The sequence below is a fragment of the Mauremys reevesii genome, linkage group 12 (genome assembly GCF_016161935.1).
Source record: "Mauremys reevesii isolate NIE-2019 linkage group 12, ASM1616193v1, whole genome shotgun sequence".
Classification (NCBI taxonomy): domain Eukaryota; kingdom Metazoa; phylum Chordata; order Testudines; family Geoemydidae; genus Mauremys; species Mauremys reevesii.
The window spans coordinates 23691005-23703002 of record NC_052634.1 but is presented as its reverse complement, the minus strand read 5'-3'; the positions used below and the strand labels follow the sequence as shown (position 1 = coordinate 23703002).

Below are 11998 nucleotides of genomic sequence, written 5' to 3'. Positions count from 1 at the left end.
ATCAGCGGCGACCGCCGGGTCCGGGCTGAGATCCCGGGCAGCGGCGGCAGAGGCGCGGAGGGCTCCCGGGCCGATCAGGTGGCGGCAGCCTGGGCGTGGGGCTGAGATCCCGGGGCAGCGGCAGCGGAGGTACGCCATGGGGCTCCCCGGGCTGATCAGGCAGCCACCGGGGCACGGGACAGGAGTCCCCCAGCAGATCGGGATCGGCGATCGGGCTGCGTGGCAGCCGGGGCGTGGGGCTGGGATCCCCGGGCAGCAGCAGCTGGGACACGTGGCGGGGCTTGGGGCAGGGACTCTTCCGCGTCTCTGGCAGTGGCCGGAGCATGCGGTGGGGCTCCTCAGGCAGCCCCTGCAGCAGCAGCGCAGTGCAGGTAGCTCCTGATAGCGGGGCTGTGGGGGGGTCCCCCGCGGGGGCCAGGGCTGGGGTGCAGTGGGGCACTTACCCATGGGGAGTAGCGGTTGGTCAGTGGGCATCTCCTCCGGTAGTTGGGGCGGGCGGGAACGGGCTCCAGCTGGTGTTAGCGATGGTGAGGCTGTAGGTTCCTCCTGCGGTGGGGGGTGGCACTCGGCAGTCAGGTTGGCTCCTTGCAGCTGCTGGTCATCAGGGAGAGGTTTCTCGGGCTGTGGGTGTTGCTGAGTATCCAGGAGTTTGTCTGGCGGCAGGCGGATAGCAGGGTGGTCCACTGGTGGCTGGGGAGCATTACGCCTGCTCCCCGTGTGGTGGGGTCTCGTTCTGTTGGTCTTGGGATACGGGAGCTGATTGCTGCAGCACCTTGGTCTCCGGACTTCCTGGTTCGGCATGTCCCTGGAACCCTAGGGGCTACTATAGCCGGGAGCCTGTACAGGGCAGCAGAGTGCTGCTGGACAGGGGTTAGCTCCCTGGGCTGTGCTGCAGGAGCCACAGGGTCTGTCTTATGGGACATTATCAGGTCCCTCAGTATGTATCTCATAATATAGAGATTAAACTGATAAGAACAGACACTGCGCTTGATCTTAGCTCAAAGAGCCGAGAAGCGATGCTCGGGCTTTGCGGCACGCGCACACCCCCTGCCCCCACCGCTTTCTACCTCGCCGGGGCGAGCACTCAGCCACGCAACGAACACCGTAGCGAGGTAACTCTAAGTGAGGCTCACTTCCCTAAAATGACTCCAGTGGAAGAATTCAAAGCAAGAACCCTTGACACACAATTCTGTTAAAAAAAAAAAGAAAGAAAGAAAGAGACAGTTCCCTGTACGCTCCTCCTTTCCACAAAAACCCACCCACTGACCTGCTGCCCCCGAGCCGCTCGCGCACCCCCCCCACACACACTTTTTTTTTCTTTAATTATTTTCTTTGAGTCACGCTAGGAATGTGACTCAAAGGATCACAACCTTCCTCCTCTTCTGCTCCTATGAACTAGCCCTCGTCTGGGCAAAACATTTACAGAGACTGTTTCCTAGGTTAAGAGGGTGGCATTTTCCCAATGGGAAAAGGGATGGAAATTTTCTCTTCTGTGGGGAGACGAGGGAAAGAACGAGCCAAACCATGCCATTAATTCTGGAAGGTATACCAAAGAGAGCAGTTTAAGAACCTACACAGAATAGACTAAGAAAGCAGCTGTTTAACTGACCTACAAACAATGACAAAGTAAAATCTGCAAGAGCAGCCTTTCAACTCAGAGGCTTAATCATAAGATGTAACTAATAACTGATGAAAGAGTCACAGATGACTCGAAACCATACTCTTAGTACAAACCAAATGGTAACACAGACAACACGACTTTTCTTCGCTGCTCTTCAACCACGATATTCTCCCCATAGGGAGGCCCACCGTTCCTGGAGGTTCAGTGCCGCAATAACGGGGCGCTGTGTGCAGTGGATGGAGGAAGCTGCTATTCCGTCTCCCTATTCCAAAAAATCAGTGTAATAGCTAGTCCTGAGATAGAGGAAGTATCAGTTATTAAAGTGATAAGAACAGATTTAAAACTGTGATTCCAGCGAATGTTAAAATGATCTAAACTACAGGTTAATAAAAGTATTTCTAGTCCTCTGCACAGAACGCTTAAATTATCCCCAAATCGCAAGTTTGGGTTTAAAAAGTCATAAAAGGCACATCATCCAGTATCTGACACTTGGTGAAATCTAAGTCTAGAACGTACAACCATTTTGGGGGTTGTGCCCTGCTTCTCAACAGTCTGCCCTGAGGTTGCCACTCACAGTCACGAGCTACTCCAGACGGCTCAAGCCCCTCCCTCTCATGGATCAGTAACTGGTTAGCAGATAGGAAAGAAAGGGTAGGAATCAAGAGTCAGTTTTTACAACTGAAAGGGGTAAATAGCAGGCTTCCAAAGTATGAGACGAGACTACAGACATTAGGGCTTGTCAGCTTAGACAAGAGATGACTAAGATCCCTATAGGATACAGCACCGGTTCTCAACCAGGCGTCTGCCAAAGGAAACCTGGGCTCGACCCACCTCCGCGGGCCACCAAGCCTGCCTGCCTGGTTTGCAGCAGGGGAGGGGCACAACAAAAAATTGCAGCATCACTGCAGAACACAAGAGAGAGCTGTCCCCCTGCCATCATCGGTAAGGGTTGCCTCCCAGCCACAAACAGGCAGCAGCTAGTCAAGGAAACACACACCACCGCTCTGTTCAAGGTGCAAAAGTCCGACCCCCATTCTGCTTTCTTCCCACGACATGAGATAACAATCTCACAAAACTGGGGTGGAAACGCATAACGGTTACTCTCCAGGAAAAGCTGTGCTTGTGCTTGTGCTTTTGCTTTTCGGGAGCAGGGAAGCAGAGGGAGACAAAAGATTTATACCATCTGAAGAGAAACCAGAACAACCTGCAGAGGCACTGCCAGGGGAAAGGCGCCTTCCGCTCAACTCGGAGTAACTACACCGACAGCCCCACTAAACCTCTCCCTTTTAGAGGAAATTTAATTGAACCGATTTAAATGCCAAATTGGCTCATGGGAACCGGGGACATTGGGAGCAAAACCAGCCCCTTGAGCAGCGACTCGCTTCGCTGCACGCAATGCACCGTGGGTATCGTGGGTATGGAAATGACAGTTCCCCGCCGGCCTCCAGCGCTCAAAGGAGTCTTTTCTCAGGGCTGCGTTCCCCAGCTGGGCGGAGATTGGGATGCGGGGGAGGGGGAAAGCTGCTCTCCTGAGACAGGTATCAGAGGGGTAGCTGTGTTAGTCTGGATCTGTAAAAGTAACAAAGAATCCTGTGGCACCTTATAGACTAACAGACGTTCTGCAGCATGAGCTTTCGTGGGTGAATACCCACTTCTTCAGATGCAAGTGGTCTCCTGAGACAGTCCCGCTGATGCCCAGGCGCATGGCGGAGGGAGCCGGGCGGGAAGCCAGAGGGCAATCGGGCCCCCGCTGGGTTAGCAGGCTTAAAACCCAGGAGCAGACGCACACACCTTGCAAAGGAGCAGGAGCCGGGATCGCGAGCAAGTGTCAACGTAGGGGGGAGGGGTAGCTCGGGGGCTTGAGCATTAGCCTGCTAAACCCAGGGTTGCAAGCTCAACCCCGGAGGGGGGCCCTTTAGTGGGGGATCGGTCCTGCAGTGAGCAGCGGGTTGAACCTCCTAGCAGCCTCTGATTTTACTAAGATGATGGGTTTTTTTTTTCATTTGTTTGTTTGTTTGTTTTTAAAAGTGTAGGCCACAGAGTTTAGGCGTAGAAGTTTCTGGTGGTCAGGGAATAACGTACAGATTGTTGAGGGGGTGCAAAATTCAGTTTAAGATCAGGTGGCGTAAGGAATACATCATCTGCCATAGCCCCGATTGGGAGTAAAAGGTTAACAGGTCAACGTACAGACACTGAGATAGGAGGGTAGGTTGTTCATATGACGGCTATGTTCAGGTGTGGAGTATAACGAGTGGATACGATGATGGGGCTGGGTTGACCCTCATTTGGTGAGATTTAACATTCAGTGAGTTTACGGTTCGAGTTCATACGGTCCAACGGAAAACGTCTCTCAGTCATTGAGATTGTATCTGCCAGCCGGGGTGCGACCCGGCATTGTACCTGCTGCTTGGTCTGCCTCTGCTACAAAGTAGCTTACCTGAGATCCTTGGGGTTCGGTGAGCTGCAGCTAACCTGACCTGATGCACGGGAGCAGCTTTAAACAGCGCCGTCTCTGCCTGTGCGTGCAAACAAAACAACCAACCAACCAACCATCTCCCCAACAGCCCGGAAAGCCTTCATCCCTCATACTAACGGTTGAAAAGACTCGCCACAGAAAAAAAGGATCCCAGCTCCTTAAACAATCCTCTAGCAAGACAAAGAACCTCACATATCTATCGACAGCCTCACAAAACATTAGACCCCAAGAAAACATAACAATATTTTATTGTAAAGAAAACAAGGGTTTCCAATCTGTTTTCAACAACTCGAACAAATCTGCTCTAAAGGGGCATCATTACAGTAAAATTCTTTCTGCTTTTCTAACCAGAAGATTCTCCCCAGAAGGAGAGGCACCACCGGTCCTGGAGGCACTGCAATACCAGGTCAATGCATGGGGTGGACAGAGCAAGCTCCTATTCCAGCCCCCTGTTTCAAAAATCAGTTTAATATACCGTCCTCAAATAAAGGACATATCAGATATTCAACTGATAAGAACAGATTTAAAGTTTATTAGAGAATATTTGAAAATGAACGATACAAAGTGTTTGAAGCGTCAGTTATCGTGTCATTGGTGGTAACATACAGGTTGTAGGGAGATATTAGCGTTTTGGTATTGGACAGCATAGATTTAAATGTTTATTAGAAAATGTTTAAGAATAGATGATACAGAAAGTTTGTAACATCAGTTACTGGTCATCAGGGGTGACATACAGAGTATAGGGGGATGCTAGTACTTTGGTATTGGACAGCACATAACTTATACAGTGTGCAATGTCCCCAATGTGGGGTATACTGTGGGTGAGTTCAAGATACAGTCAGCAAGCAGTGAGGGTACATCACGCATACAACAGTTAAAGACAGTCGTAGGTATAAATAAGCAAGCCAGGTAATGGGGCTAGAATGACCCTCACATGGCAAAGTTAAGGTCTATCGCACTCGATCTGAGCACTACACCCCATCTGAGCTCAAAGAGCTGAGCACGCAAGAGCGGCGGCCCGGGCGGGCAGGGGGAGGGGCCCGAGCGGAGGGGCGGGGAAGGGACGGTCTCCGGGGGCCACGTCGGGGCAGCTGTCGGCAGTGGGGGCCGGTGTGGGCGAGGCCGGCGGTGGGGGCACGGCGGTCCGCCCCGTGTGTTATAAGTGCGGGGCGAGCGAGGGCGGGCGGCGGCCGGGCAGCAGGAACTCATACTTACCTGGCAGGGGAAATACCATGATCACAAAGGTGGTTTTCCCAGGGTGAGGCTCATTCATTGTACTGCGGGTGTGCTGACCCCTGCGATTTCCCCAAATGCGGGAAACTCGACTGCATAATTTGTGGTAGTGGGGGACTGCGTTCGCGCTCTCCCCTGGTGATTGGTTTGAACAACAGACAACCGATAGTGGGCTGTTTAGGCTTAGTGCACTGCAAAGCAGATTTTCAGGAAAACAGCTGTTATTCTGGGCCTTTGGGAGTGCTCTTTTCCACAGGCCCTGTACTTCTAGGTATCTTTATCACACGTTCCTTCTTGTAAGCAAAGCTCAGCTCTGAAACTTTACTTGGGTTTCTCTGTGTTCTTGGCTTTCCCTAGTCTTTTGCAGCTGATCTGCTCTCTAGTCTGCTTTTGGGGGGCTTGGACCAGTGCCTTCCTTGGCTCTAAGGGGAGCTGCCTGCCTGCTCTGCTTCTTTCCCTGCTTGTAGCTTCTTGCCTGGCCCTTCTTCTCGGGCTCTTCCTCTTTTGATGGGAGGACGGCCTGTCCAAAACGCCTGTCCCACCCGGTCTCCTCGTCCAACAGGCAGCCTCGCCCCCTGCCCTGGGGCCGCTTTGGCTTTCGCTGTCTGTTCCTGTCTCTTGGTGGCCACCCTGTCTGTGCTACGGAGACTAGGCTGTCACAACCCCATGCTGGAGGAGGGCTTTCCGTTGCTTGAGGCCCACCCACCGCCTCCCCGAATGCCCTTTAGCTACGCTGCGGGTTAGGGCGGCGTGGCCGTGTCGCCCAGCAGCGGGTTTTCCCTTTTGCACACCTCTGACGGACGGAGCTGTTTTGACTTAACTGTTCAGCACGCACCGACCCTCGGGCCTGGGCTGCACGGGGAACGTCGTCGGCGGCTACATCAGTCCGCGCCTTGGTCGGAAGAATTCTTCCGTCGACCTAGCTCCGCCTTTCGGGAGGTGGATGGCCGGCACCAACGAGGAAAACCCTCTCCAGGACCCTTCTCCGGGAACAGTGCCCTTCCGTTTGGGGAGATTATGCTGCTTTAAAAAAGAGAAATTGTTTAACTGCCTTTCTCTGAGGCAAGGCTGACTTTGTATTGCTTCCCTCGTGGCTCCTTATAGCAGTTGTGTTCTGAAATCTTTAGGGTTTGACTTCATTTATGATGAAATCTTGCTGTAACTTTATTCTAATTTTCAATGAGTAACTAGACCTGAGCTGTTTGGTGTGTTAGTGGAGGATTGTTTAAAAACCTGGGATTCCACTTTCGGCTGCCTTTCCATTACATTTCCTCTGAAAGCCCACCGTAAGCCTCCACTTCCTACATAACTCTCTCAAACCTGCAGCCATCAGGCATACAGAAGATGCTTACAGTTTCACTCCATACGAGTCCAGTTCCTTGCTGTTTCCTGTCTAACCACTGCACACATATGGTATCCCCTCCCTACCCGGAGCTGCTTCCTGGCTTTTGCGCTCAGGACAGGAAAACGAGAATGGAGAGGTAAGCTGTGCAGGGAACTCTTCCTCAGCTCACTCCACCCCCAAGGGCCTTTCGAGGTCTTCTACGGACTTCAGGTTTCATTTGATTTCCAAGGTTTATGGGCTCATTAATTAGCCATCTCTCCTAATGCAGGGATCCTACGGGTCAGACCAAAGATGGATGGCCCAAAAGTGCTAAGAAACAGAAATAAAGGTGAGAGCTAGGCGTTACATTCAGATGAGCATCCAGAAGCTGACTGTGCCCTGGCATGTTCAACGCTGCCGAAAAGAAGGAGCTCGTCAGGTCCCTCTGCTAGCACCCAAATCTGGTGGCTAGTCGGTCTGCTGGGAAATAAGGAAAAGGAAAAGAATTAAAGGAGTCAGGCAATAACAAGGAAATGAAAAGGTTTGTCGAACGGGTTCTGTCTGATTGACCGTCTTCCCAGCTACCCATCCAAGTTAAAGACCTAGCCCAGTATCCTGTCTGCTGACAGCGGCCAATGCCAGGTGCCCCCTACTATACTTTTTTCATACTATAGAAAAGCTTCAGCCAGTGACACCAGCTCAGGGAGCACTCTTCTGTTTTTCTTACAGCAGGCAACAGCCTTGCCAAAGCAAAGCCTTAAAAAATTGGGTACAAACTCATCAACATTCCTCTCCACGGAAATCTTTAGTAAAAGGCGAAAGATTTATATGAACTGAAGAAAAAGCAGAGTATGTAGAATACGTGGCAGAGGCGCTGCCGGGGCAACCACCTACGCTCCCAAAAGTCAGGGTGACTACTCTCCCAGCCCGCTACACCGCTAGCTTTCAGAGGAAATGGAATTGAACCGATTGGCAGCCCGAGTTGGATCATCGAAACCGGGGACACAGGGAGCAAAACCAGCCCCTCGACCAGGGACTCGCTTCGCTGCACGCAATGCACTGTGGCTATGCAAATAAGATGCTCCGGCCATCTCCGGCGCTCAAAGGAGTCTTTTCTCCGGGCTGCCTCTGCTCTTTCCCCGGCTGGGCGGAGATTGGGCTGGGGCAGCTGCTCTCCTAAGACAGTCCCGCTGATGCCCAGGCGCATGGAGGACGGAGCCCGGACGAGAAGCCAGAGGGCATTTGGCCCACAGCTAAAACCCGGAGCAAACGCACACACTTTGCAAAGTAACAGGAGCCGGGATCTCACACATGAGATTCTATCTGCCGGCCCGGGTGCGACCCCGCGTTGTACCTGCTGCTTGGTCTGCCTCTGCTGCAAAGTAGCTCGCCTCGCTCAGATCCTTGGGGTTCGCTGAGCTGCAGCTCACCTTGATACACGGGAACAGCTTCAAATCATGGAATATCAGGGTTGGAAGGGACCTCAGGAGGTCATCTAGTCCAACCCAATCCCCAACTAAATCATCCCAGCCAGGGCTTTGTCAAGGCGACCTTAAAAACCTCTCAGGAAGGAGATTCCACCACCTCCCTAGGGAACCCATTCCAGTGCTTCACCACCCTCCTAGTGGAAAAGGGTTTTCCTAAGATCCAACCTAAACCTTCCCCACTGCAACTTGGGACCATTGCTCCTCGTTCTGTCATCTGGTGCCACTGAGAACAGTCTAGATCCATCCTCTTTGGAACCCCCTTTCAGGTAGTTGAAAGCAGCGATCAACTCCCCCCTCATTCTTCTCTTCTGCAGACTAAACAATCCCAGTTCCCTCAGCCTCTCCTCATAAATCATGTCTTCCAGCCCCCTAATCACTTTTGTTGCCCTATGCTGGACTCTTTTCAGTTTTCCACATCCTTCTTGCAGTGTGGGGCCCAAAACCGGACACGGTACTCCAGATGAGGCCTCACCAACGTCGAAGAGAAGGGAACGACCACATCCTCGATCTGCTGGCAATGCCCCTACGTATACAGTCCAAAATGCCGTTAGCCTTCTTGGCAACAAGGGCACGCTGTCGACTCCTATCCAGCTTCTCGTCCACTGTAACCCCTAGGTCCTTTTCTGCAGAACTGCTGCCTAGCCATTCGGTCCCTAGTCTGGAGCAGTGCACGGGATTCTTCCGTCCTAAGTGCAGGACTTGGCACTTGTCCTTGTTGAACCTCATCAGGTTTCTTTCGGCCCAATCCTCCAATTTGTCTAGGTCCTCTGTAGCCTAGCCGTACCCTCCAGCGTATCGACCGCTCCTCCCAGTTTAGCGTCATCTGCAAACTTGCTGAGAGTGCAGTCCACGCCATCCTCCAGATCCTTAACGAAGATATTGTACACAACCGGCCCCAGGACCGAGCCTTGGGGCACGCCGCTTGAGACCGGCTGCCAATTAGACGTGGAGCCATTGATCACTACCCGTTGAGCCCGAGGACCTAGCCAGCTTATAGTCCACCTTATAGTCCATTCATCCAGCCCAAACTTCTTGAACTTGCCGACAAGAATACTGTGGGAGACCGTATCAAAAACTTTGCTAAAGTCAAGGAAGAACACATCCATTGCTTTTCCCTCATCCACAGACCCAGTTCTCTCCTCACAGAAGGCAATTAGGTTAGTCAGGCGTGACTTGCCCTTGCTGAATCCATGCTGACCGCTCCTGATCACTTGCCTCTCCTCTAAGTGCTTCAGAATTGATTCCTTGAGGACCTGCTCCATGATTTTTCCAGGGACTGAGGTGAGGCTGACTGGCCTGTAGTTCCCGGATCCTCCTTCTTTCTTCCCTCTTTTAAAGATGGGCACTACATTAGCCTTTTCCCAGTCATTTGGGACCTCCCCCAATGGCCATGAATTTTCAAAGATAATGACCAGTGGCTCTGCAATCACACCCGCCAACTCCTTTAGCACCCTCGGATGCAGCGCATCCAGCCCCATGGATTTGTGCTCATCCAGCTTTTCTAAATAGTCCTGAAGCACTTCTTTCTCCACAGAGGGCTGGTCACCTCCTCTCCATGCTGTGCTGCCCAGAGCAGCAGTCTGGGAGCTGATTTTGTTCGTGAAGACAAAATCACGAAGGGGGAGGGTGGGGAAGCATTGAGTACATTAGCTTTTTCCACATCCTCTGTCACTAGGTCGCCTCCCTCATTCTGTAAGGGGCCCACACTTTCCTTGACTTTCTTCTTGTTGCTAACCTCCCTGAAGAAACCCTTCTTGTTGTTACTCTTAATATCTCTTGCTAGCTGCAACTCCAAGCGTGAGTTGCCCTTCCTGATTTCACTCCTGCGTGCCTGAGCAATATTTTTATACTCCTCCCTGGTCATTTGTCCAATCTTCCACTTCTTCAAATGGCGCTGCCTGCCAGTGCACTCAGCCTCACTTGGCAGGTAACAAAAGGGATCGAGTGGCCGTCCAGTTTCTGGAGAGTGGCTGACAACACCCGACCTTCTGCCCTGAGGAGAAACTGACGTGAGACAAGGCAGGGGAGGTCATTCTTGTATTGGACCAACTTCCAGTGGGGAGAGAGCGAGAGAGAAGCGAAATGCAAGCTGCACTCTTTCCCCAGCAGCAGGTGGGCCACGTCGTCTCTGATGGCCTGGCTTCCGGGACGGGACCGCTACAACTTAGATAATTTTTACCTCAAGGTTCCCAAGACACAGACAAGGTTTTCATCTCGAGGCCAAAAGACCAAAAACATCAAGACACTTGATCACGGCCAAGCACTTGGATAGGCCAAGATTTAAAAGTTTATTAGAAAATATTTGAAAATGAACGATACAGAGAGTTGAAATGTCAGATATTGGTCATCGGGGGTGACATACAGAGTATAGGGCAATTTTAGTTTTAAATGTTTATTAGAAAATGTTTAAGAATAGATACAATTTAGATAATGCTTTCCCAGTAATACAGAGAGTTTGTAACATCAGTTACTGGTCATCAGGGGTGACATACAGAGTATAGGGGGATGCTAGTACTTTGGTATTGGACAGCACATAACTTATACAGTGTGCAATGTCCCCAATGTGGGGTATACTGTGGGTGAGTTCAAGATACAGTCAGCAAGCAGTGAGGGTACATCACGCATACAACAGTTAAAGACAGTCGTAGGTATAAATAAGCAAGCCAGGTAATGGGGCTAGAATGACCCTCACATGGCAAAGTTAAGGTCTGTCGCACTCGATCTGAGCACTACACCCCATCTGAGCTCAAAGAGCTGAGCACGCAAGAGCGGCGGCCCGGGCGGGCAGGGAGGGCCCGAGCGGAGGCGGAGCCGCGTGAGCAGGTATGCAGATCTGTGTGCGAGCAGAGCATCGTGGGAGCGGACGCAGGCTGCCAGGCAGGGCCCGACTTTGGCACCGGGAGCTCGGCGTGGGGAAGGGACGGTTTCCGGGGGCCAGGTCGGGGCAGCTGTCGGCAGTGGGGGCCGGTGGGGGCGAGGCCGGCGGTGGGGGCGCGGCGGTCCGCCCCGTGTGTTATAAGTGCGGGGCGAGCGAGGGCGGGCGGCGGCCGGGCAGCAGGAACTCATACTTACCTGGCAGGGGAGATACCATGATCATGAAGGTGGTTTTCCCAGGGTGAGGCTCATCCATTGCACTGCGGGTGTGCTGACCCCTGCGATTTCCCCAAATGCGGGAAACTCAACTGCATAATTTGTGGTAGTGGGGGACTGTGTTCGTGCTCTTCCCTGGTGATTGGTTTGAACAACAGACAACCGATAGTGGGCTGTTTAGGCTTAGTGCACTGCAAAGCAGATTTTCAGGAAAACAGCTGTTTTTCTGGGTCTTTGGGAGTGCTCTTTTCCACAGGCCCTGTACTTCTAGGTATCTTTATCACACGTTCCTTCTTGTAAGCAAAGCTCAGCTCTGAATCTTTACTTGGGTCTCTCTGTGTTCTTGGTTTTCCCTAGTCTTTTGCAGCTGATCTGCTCTCTAGTCTGCTTTTGGGGGGCTTGGACCGGTGCCTTCCTTGGCTCTATGGGGACCTGCCTGCCTGCTCTGCTTCTTTCCCTGCTTGTAGCTTCTTGCCTGGCCCTTCTTCTCGGGCTCTTCCTCTTTTGACGGGAGGACGACCTGTCCAAAACGCCTGTCCCACCGGTCTCCTCGTCCAACAGGCAGCCTCGCCCCCTGCCCTGGGGCCGCTTTGGCTTTCGCTGTCTGTTCCTGTCTCTTGGTGGCCACCCTGTCTGTGCTACGGAGACTAGGCTGTCACAACCCCATACTGGAGGAGGGCTTTCCCTCGCTTGAGGCCCACCCACCGCCTCCCCGAATGCCCTTTAGCTACGCTGCGGGTTAGAGCGGCGTGGCCGTGTCGCCCAGC

The 11998-nt window shown here is 52.5% G+C and overlaps 5 non-coding genes and 1 pseudogene across 5 annotated transcripts; 2 read left to right on the top strand and 4 right to left on the bottom strand.

The window, feature by feature from the left end:
* Positions 1–866: 866 nt before the first annotated feature.
* Positions 867–1018, bottom strand: LOC120376515 (annotated as a pseudogene).
* A 780-nt stretch (positions 1019–1798) lies between these two features.
* On the bottom strand, positions 1799–1992 carry LOC120376517. Its single transcript, XR_005587378.1, has one exon. It is a non-coding gene; the product is annotated as a U2 spliceosomal RNA (small nuclear RNA).
* A 2474-nt stretch (positions 1993–4466) lies between these two features.
* On the bottom strand, positions 4467–4652 carry LOC120376463. The gene has a single exon (XR_005587341.1). It is a non-coding gene; the product is annotated as a U2 spliceosomal RNA (small nuclear RNA).
* Positions 4653–5304: 652 nt separating this feature from the next.
* Positions 5305–5468, top strand: LOC120376163. Its single transcript, XR_005587071.1, has one exon. It is a non-coding gene; the product is annotated as a U1 spliceosomal RNA (small nuclear RNA).
* Positions 5469–7391: 1923 nt separating this feature from the next.
* On the bottom strand, positions 7392–7507 carry LOC120376050. The gene has a single exon (XR_005586974.1). It is a non-coding gene; the product is annotated as a U5 spliceosomal RNA (small nuclear RNA).
* A 3698-nt stretch (positions 7508–11205) lies between these two features.
* On the top strand, positions 11206–11369 carry LOC120376206. The gene has a single exon (XR_005587111.1). It is a non-coding gene; the product is annotated as a U1 spliceosomal RNA (small nuclear RNA).
* The last annotated feature ends 629 nt before the right edge of the window (positions 11370–11998 follow it).